General features: G+C 50.0%; 1 long non-coding RNA gene across 1 annotated transcript; it reads right to left on the bottom strand.

Annotated features, from left to right (window-relative positions):
- Positions 1–2,583: 2,583 nt before the first annotated feature.
- On the bottom strand, positions 2,584–6,607 carry LOC130454269 (uncharacterized). The gene is made up of 2 exons (XR_008911928.1): positions 6,492–6,607; positions 2,584–2,716 (listed from the first exon to the last, which is right to left on the bottom strand). It is a non-coding gene; the product is annotated as an uncharacterized LOC130454269 (long non-coding RNA).
- Between the last annotated feature and the right edge of the window lie 519 nt (positions 6,608–7,126).

Here is a 7,126-nt window from a genome sequence, read left to right as displayed (position 1 = left end):
TGGCCAACCACTCTGGTCTCTTTGCTAAGAAAACCCCAAATGGGGTCACAGAGAGTTGGACATGACTGAAAAACAACAACTTCTTGATGGAGGTCAGAAGAGAGGGAGGACTGTGCTGCCGAATGGGATATACACTATGAAACCATGGCTCTCATCTGGTTCTACTTTTGTTTTTTTCTGTTACAAAGACAGGTGGCTTTGGACTCCAAAGATCTGGGTTCCAGTCCTACCTCTGTCACCAACATCCCATGTGCCCTTGGGCAAGTGCTTCCCTTCCAGAGGCTCCATCCTTTCCTTCTGCTAGAGGGATGGACTCTGGAGTGGGCCATTTAGAGAAGCCCCATCTGCCCGCCCAAACATTGCCCCCTCCAGCCAGTGGCTTCCTCTGTCCTGCTGTCCCCCCAAACAACTCTTCCCCAGACTAATAGACTTTAGGACTCCCTCTGCAAAGCTGTAACTTAAACCAGGCCCATTAATTTCTCATTGACTTCTCTCCAGATTCCAAGTCCATTCAATCACCGATACATTTCCAATAAAGAAATGGAAATGCACCAGCCGAATGGGCGCTCCCAGCACACCGCCAGCCTCTTGGAATAAATCAATCCTCTTTGCCGCTGCCCAATATTTCCTCCCTCTCCATTTCCAGAGAGACAGTAACCCTTTGGCTGTCATTGAATTAATTTGCTCCAAGTGGCTGTAATTCCTATATAAATCCCGGGATTGTTTCTAATTTGCATGTTCTCCGGGCTTGCTTATGCATGTGGGGCCGCCTGCTGCTCTCTGGGGAGGATCTTGAGAACTGTATGAATCATGTAAACAGAACGAGGCAGAAATCAGGGGACACGTTCTATGTTCTTGGTGGGGGCTAATTTTTTGAAAGTTGAGTTTTCTCCATAATGGTCTTCCTGCTGACTGTAATTATATTTATGGTGTAATTGCCCTGTGCAGGGCGGGGACACCCGGAGAAGTCCTCGGTTCCTCCTGCATCTGCCTGGTTCTGGAGCTGCCCCACAGACACACAGAGGGGGACCCCCAGTGGTCCATTCTGTTATCTGGGGCCTCCGCTGCCAGGCCTGCTGCCTCCGGGCGCTACCAGGGCGGAAGTCATCACAGGGGCTTCCCCTCCCTCTTTCCTTCTTCCCAAGGATGAAATCAGGTCAGAGGCATAAGGGAAAGCAGGACGGGTGAACTTCCTCCTTGGGGGCTTTCCCCCGGGGTATGATTTTAGGTCCATTACTGCCGTTAATTAATGATTTGCCAGCTGTCTGCTCTCATTTTACAGCATTTACGTATGCAAATCCATCCTACTCCTTACCAAGCTCTACCAAGGCCCAGGCCAGCCACTGAATATTTAAATGGCGGCGGTGCCCCACCAACAGCGTCCTCCTTTCCTCTCCTTTTCCCTCCACCTCAGCGGGCTGGGATTTGGCTCTGGTGGTCTCCTTTCCTTATGGATCCCTCCTCCCACCCCCTCCCCGCCATGCCCGTGGTCCTCCGCGGACTCGGCACAGACCACACTCAAGGGCCTCCGCCATCGGGGAATATTTCCACATTCTTGAATGGTTTCCGGTGCTCGTGAGGGTGGCTGATCCTTGGCGAAGGTTCTCTGAGGAAGAGAGCTGGGCCGGGCTTTGGCCCTTTCTTCCTATTCCCAGCCTCTAGCATAGGACCTGAGGCTGAGTGAGCGTTTAATTCGGGCAGGTGGGTTGATTGATTGACTGATTGGTTCTCCTGGTTCTTCTAGAGGAGGTTTCTGGTTTGGTTTTGGGTTTTTCCTCTTGGGGCAGACATGGTTGAAGGTTTGAAGGGGAGACATGAGGAAAGGCCATGCCTGGTGACAGGAGCTCCGAGAGGACCTGGGGTCAGGCTGGAGGGTTGTGCCACCCAGCAATGAATGCCAGAGATGGGGATGCCACTGCTGGAGGACTCTTCCTCAATACCCTGGGAGATTCCTGAGAGCAGGGACTGTTTCTGGGTCCCGATGAAGCACCCAACACCCACCCTGCTAAGGGCATCCAAGCTGTGTTGGCTCTATAGCAAGCCTTTGCCACCATGGCAGCAGGGGGGCATCTGTTGAACAAAAATGTCAACTCCCCCAAATGGAAGGCCCTCATGCCCTTCCATCTGGGAATGGCTAAACAAATTGTGGTATATGATGGTGATGGAATACTATTGTGCTCAAAGGAATGATGAACTGGAGGAATTCCATGTGAACTGGGAAGACCTCCAGGAAGTGATGCAGAGTGAAAGGAGCAGAACCAAGAGAACATTATACAGAGATGGATACATTGTAGCACAATTGAATGTAACTGACTTCTCTACTAGCAGCAACACAATGATCCAGGTCAATTCTGAGGGACTTAGAACACTATCCACATCCAGAGAAAGAACTGTGGGAGTAGAAACACAGAAGAAAATAACTACTTGATCACATGGGTCGATGGGGATATGATTTGGGGTTAAATGATCACCCCAGTGCAAAATATCAATAATATGGAAATAGACCTTGATCATGTAAAGCCCTATGGGGGGAGGGGGGGAAGAACATGAATCATGTAACCATGGAAAAATAGTCTAAATCAATTAATTAATAACATTTTTTCAATTCTTAAAAAAAAATGGAAGCCCCTCAAGAGCAGACACAGCCACACTTTGGTCCTTCTCTCCAGTGCCTGCCAGGCTGGTGTAGTGATGAAATATCCCCTGGGAGCAAACGCTGTGAAGAAAAAGAACAATATGGAGAGTCTCACTCCAATATAGGGTTTGCACGTTTCATGATGATGGTGATAATAATAATATGGAAGAACATCAATAGGACACTTGAAGGTTTTCAAAGCCCCAGACCAACAACTAGGGGGCACAATAAGTAGATGGAATCTAGAAGACCCAATAATAGAACCTACTTGTAGAAAGGATCAAATGAGATCCTATTTGCAGGGCACTCTCTACGCCTTACAAATCTATCTAAAAATGAGGTACTATTATCTCATTTGATTCTTAAAACAACCCTGGGAAGCAGGTGCTATTATTACCCCATTTTGCTGATGAGGAAACTGAGGCTCAAAGAAAGCAGGGAGATTCACCTGTGGTTACTAGGCTGGGAAAGAGCCAGGAGCAGGATTCTCACCCAGGTCTCTCCCAATTTCAGTTCCAACTTGCTTTCCACTACATCACACTGGGGAGAGGACAATGTGGAATGCATAGCTAGTCTGTGTTTCATCGCATTTCTAAAAATCCCCAGTCTGATCTGGACTAAACCTATTTTCCCTTGGATTCTAGGTCATAAGTCTATGTACTTAGTAGTGGCCCCTTCTCCCCTTTTTACTATCTTTAGAAAAGAAAGCCAGTTTAAACAATCTCTCTATAGCAAAAATGAATAATATGGAAATAGGTATCAAGTGACAACATTTGTACAACTCGGTGGGATTGCTTGTCAGCTCTAGGAGGGGGAGGGAAAGAAAATGAGTCATGTAAACATGGGAAATATTTATAAAAAATAAAATGTTGGGCTGGGGAAAGAAAAGAAAAGAAAGCCAGGTGCTAGAAAGGGTTGGTTCTAGGTTCTAGGTTTGCCTCCAAGATCTCTAGGAAGGAACCCCTCTCACAACCTTCTAGTCTCTCCTCTTCCCACCTCTATGATATATAATCTGCTCAGGGAAGCCATTTCAACTTACCCGATTTTGTGAATATCCACCAACGTCTTTTGGGTAAGATTAATTTGGGGTGTCTTCCCCTTTCTTCTCTACCCTCCGTTCCTTGGCATCAGAGTTAGTGGTAAGGACCTGGCAAGAACCCAATGGGCAGAAAGCAAAGGATGGTCCATAAACCCAACCATGGGGGCCACCGAGAAAAGGAGAGCGACGCCTGATACTCTGGGTACCATTTAAGCCAGAAGGCAGAGAGCACCCACAAAGCTTGCCAGGCTTAGTGAGACGTGCCATCCCGGGTGGCTGGGGGAAGCACTTTTTTTAAACAATGCTTTTTTGGTGGCATTTTCTAGGTTACTGATATACTCCATTGGAGTCAACTGGGAGAGCCAATTGTTCAGTTTTCTGGGTGAGCATTTATCCCTCTGGAACTGGCAAATCCTCCCTGTTATTGTTCGGTTGATTTTCTCGACTTCAGAAAGTGCTAAAAATATAGATTCTACTTAAACGTGGCCCCCACCCATCTTCTTTCTCAACTGCATGTTAAGTATTGAACCCTTCATCATCGTCGTCATCGTCCATGAGAAAAAGAGGTAAACGGAACCGTGGCAAAACAGGAGACAGATTTGACCACGCAGGCGACATCCCTCACCGGTAGCCCACCATGTCTCTCCCAAAAGGAGGGTCACAGGGGACACCTCTGTCCTCTGCCCTCTGTTCACTGTCATTAACCCATTGAGGAGGGTTCAGGTGGCCAGAAGCCCCAGAACACCACTTGGAGCTTTGAGATCTTTGTCAGAGAAAGGACAGAAACCCCTTCCAAAGGAGCAGCATCCTTCCTCACTCCCTCTCAGGGCACCATTCACTCAGGGCTTCAGACCTCCCTTCATTAGCAGCAGACAGAGAAAAAGAAAGATAGCTGGAAGGAGAGAGACTGAAGGGGTCAGAAGAAAGCTCTTCCTAACGCTGAAGCCATTCCCCTCGGAAGGAAAAGTCCTGATCCAGGTTTATAAGAGGGCCCTGGATTGGGAGTCAGGAGAGCAGGGCTTGAAGTCAGCCCTGGGTGGCCTTGAAGATGAAAGAAGTCCCTTTTGTTATGTGGACCTCAGTCTCTCCATCTGTAAAATGAGGGTGGTTATAGTAGGCAGCTAGGTGGCACCTGGAGTCAGAAGAACCTGAGCTCAAATCTAGCCTCAGACACTTATAAACTGTAGGAACTTGGGCAAGTCACTTCATCCTGTTTGCCTCAGTTTCCCTATCTGTAAAATGAACTGGAGAAGAAAATGGCAAGATAGCTGTGGAATCCTGAGCAAATCCCTTAATCCTGCCTGCCTCGGTTTCCTCATCTGTAAATGTGCTGGAGAAGGAAATGGCAAGCTAGCTGTGGAATCCTGGGCAAATCCCTTAATCCTGCCTTCCTCAGTTTCTTCATCTGTAAAATGAGCTGGAGAAGGAAATGGCACACTACTCCAGTATCTATGGCAAGAAGACCCCAAATGGGGTCACCGAGAGTCAGACAGGACTAAACAACAACAAAATAAGGCAGGCTAGATGATGTCTGGGGTCCCTCCCAGCTTTAAGTGCAAGAAGGGAACAAGCCTTCTCCGAAGCTTGAAGCTCGGCTGCCAGACAGATCAGTCTGGTCCCAGGGCTCCTGACCCACAGCCCAGGAGCCCACAAGGACAGACTCTGCCCCCAAATGACCGCTCCAGGCTGGAGGGAATGAAAGGTGCCCCAAGCATTCCACCTGGCCCATCATTTTCTACCATGTCATTTCAAAAGAAAACATGCCCTTGTTCGAACTGGGAATTTATGTGGGTTTGTTGCTTTGGTTCATTGGTAATGAATGTCAAATGGGGCTGCTGGAAACCATGTGTGTTGGCTCTGAGCTCCAGGTGTGGGGGCTGAGGCACAGGGGCACAGATGGGATGGAAAAAACCCACCGGAGTTCTCACCTCTGGGCCTCAGTTTCCTCATCTGTAAAATGGTGGGGTGGGGTTAGATTATTACTAAGATCCCTTCTAGCTGTAGAAACCAGCTCTGTGATGACCATGAGCACCAGAGATGCTCCGCCACAGCTAGGAGAGCCCTGAGGTGGAGGAGGGCAAAGAAGCAGAGCCCTCCGGCTCTCCAACCAGCCATCATCTCTCTGCATTAGGCTGTGAGCTCCCCGAGGCCAGGGTCACCTTCTCCATTTCTGCCTTAAATACTTAGAGAGGCATTTCATACATTGTTGTGTTTCAGTTGTGTCTGACTCTGTTTCCCCGTTTGGTATTTTCTTGGCAAAGATCCTGGAGTGGTTGGCCATTTCCTTCTCTGGCTCATTTGACAAATGGGAAAAGTGAGTCAAACAGGTTAAGTGACTTGTCCAGGGTCTCACAGCTAATAAGTGTCCGAGGTGGGATTTGAATTCAAAGATGAATTTTCCTGACTTCAGGTCCAGCGTGCTACCTAGGCAGAGACTAAGAACTGCTCCATTCATTCGTTCATCCCCATCCGGGCAGAACGCAGAACTGGCAGGAGGTCCGAAAAGTGGTCCTGGGGCTGGGGCGCAGGGTCGGGGGAGCCCACCCTTCCCTTTAGCGTTGGCGGGGAGCCGTCCTCCTGAGGACCAGGAGAGTGGGTCGGGGTCTGCGTGTGCTGGACGCCATACCGGGCGCTGCCAGAAGAGGGCGCTAATCCAGAGCGCCTGCAGCAGCAGCTGGAGAGCCCTCAGGGAGCCGGGAGATGCACTGGAGGAGCCCCTGAGCCCGGCGGGGCGGTGCCAGCCTGCGGGCACGGGGGGGGGGGGGAGGGGGGAGCGGGGGCTCTGCCCTCTTGACACGCCCTCCACAGCCGGCTCACCAGCGTTCATGCCAGGCTCCTCGCTGTTTCTGCAGCCCTTCCCCTCCTCACGCCTCAGGAGACTCGTTTTATCGGGAACAGTTGGGAGGCGCCAGGGTGCCCGGCGTGTCCGCGTGTCCGCGTGTCCGCGTGTCCGTGTGTCCGTGGGATAAGAGCGTAGAAATAACCGCGAAGCGTCCTATCCGTGGGGAGGCGGGTGTGTGTGCCCATCCATGGGGGGGGGGGTGCAGTCACACGAGGCGCCCCAAAGACTAAGCTCATTTTAAAGCCATAAAAGTTTTAAAAGTCTGGGGGGCAGACAGGAGGCTCAGAGGAGTGGAATGAGAGCCAAACCTAGGGATGCCAGGTCCTGGGTTCAAATCTAGCCTCCAACACTTCCTGGCTGTGTGACCCTGGGCAGGTCACTTAACCCTGTCTCCCCAGTCCTTAGCACTCTTCTGCCTTGGAAGGGATGCCTAGTGTTGATTATGAGCCCGAAGGGAAGCTTAAAAGAAAAAAAGCCTTTAGAAGCATCCTCTGTGTGCATGTATGTCTACCTAACAGACTGACAGGCGATCAGGTGACTGATCAAACTAGATTGGCTGACAGACAGCCAGGCAGTCTAACAGTTGTCAGGCAGTCATTTCAGTCTGTCT

This window comes from Monodelphis domestica, chromosome 5 (genome assembly GCF_027887165.1).
Source record: "Monodelphis domestica isolate mMonDom1 chromosome 5, mMonDom1.pri, whole genome shotgun sequence".
Lineage (NCBI taxonomy): Eukaryota > Metazoa > Chordata > Mammalia > Didelphimorphia > Didelphidae > Monodelphis > Monodelphis domestica.
This window is presented reverse-complemented; position numbering and strand designations above follow the sequence as displayed.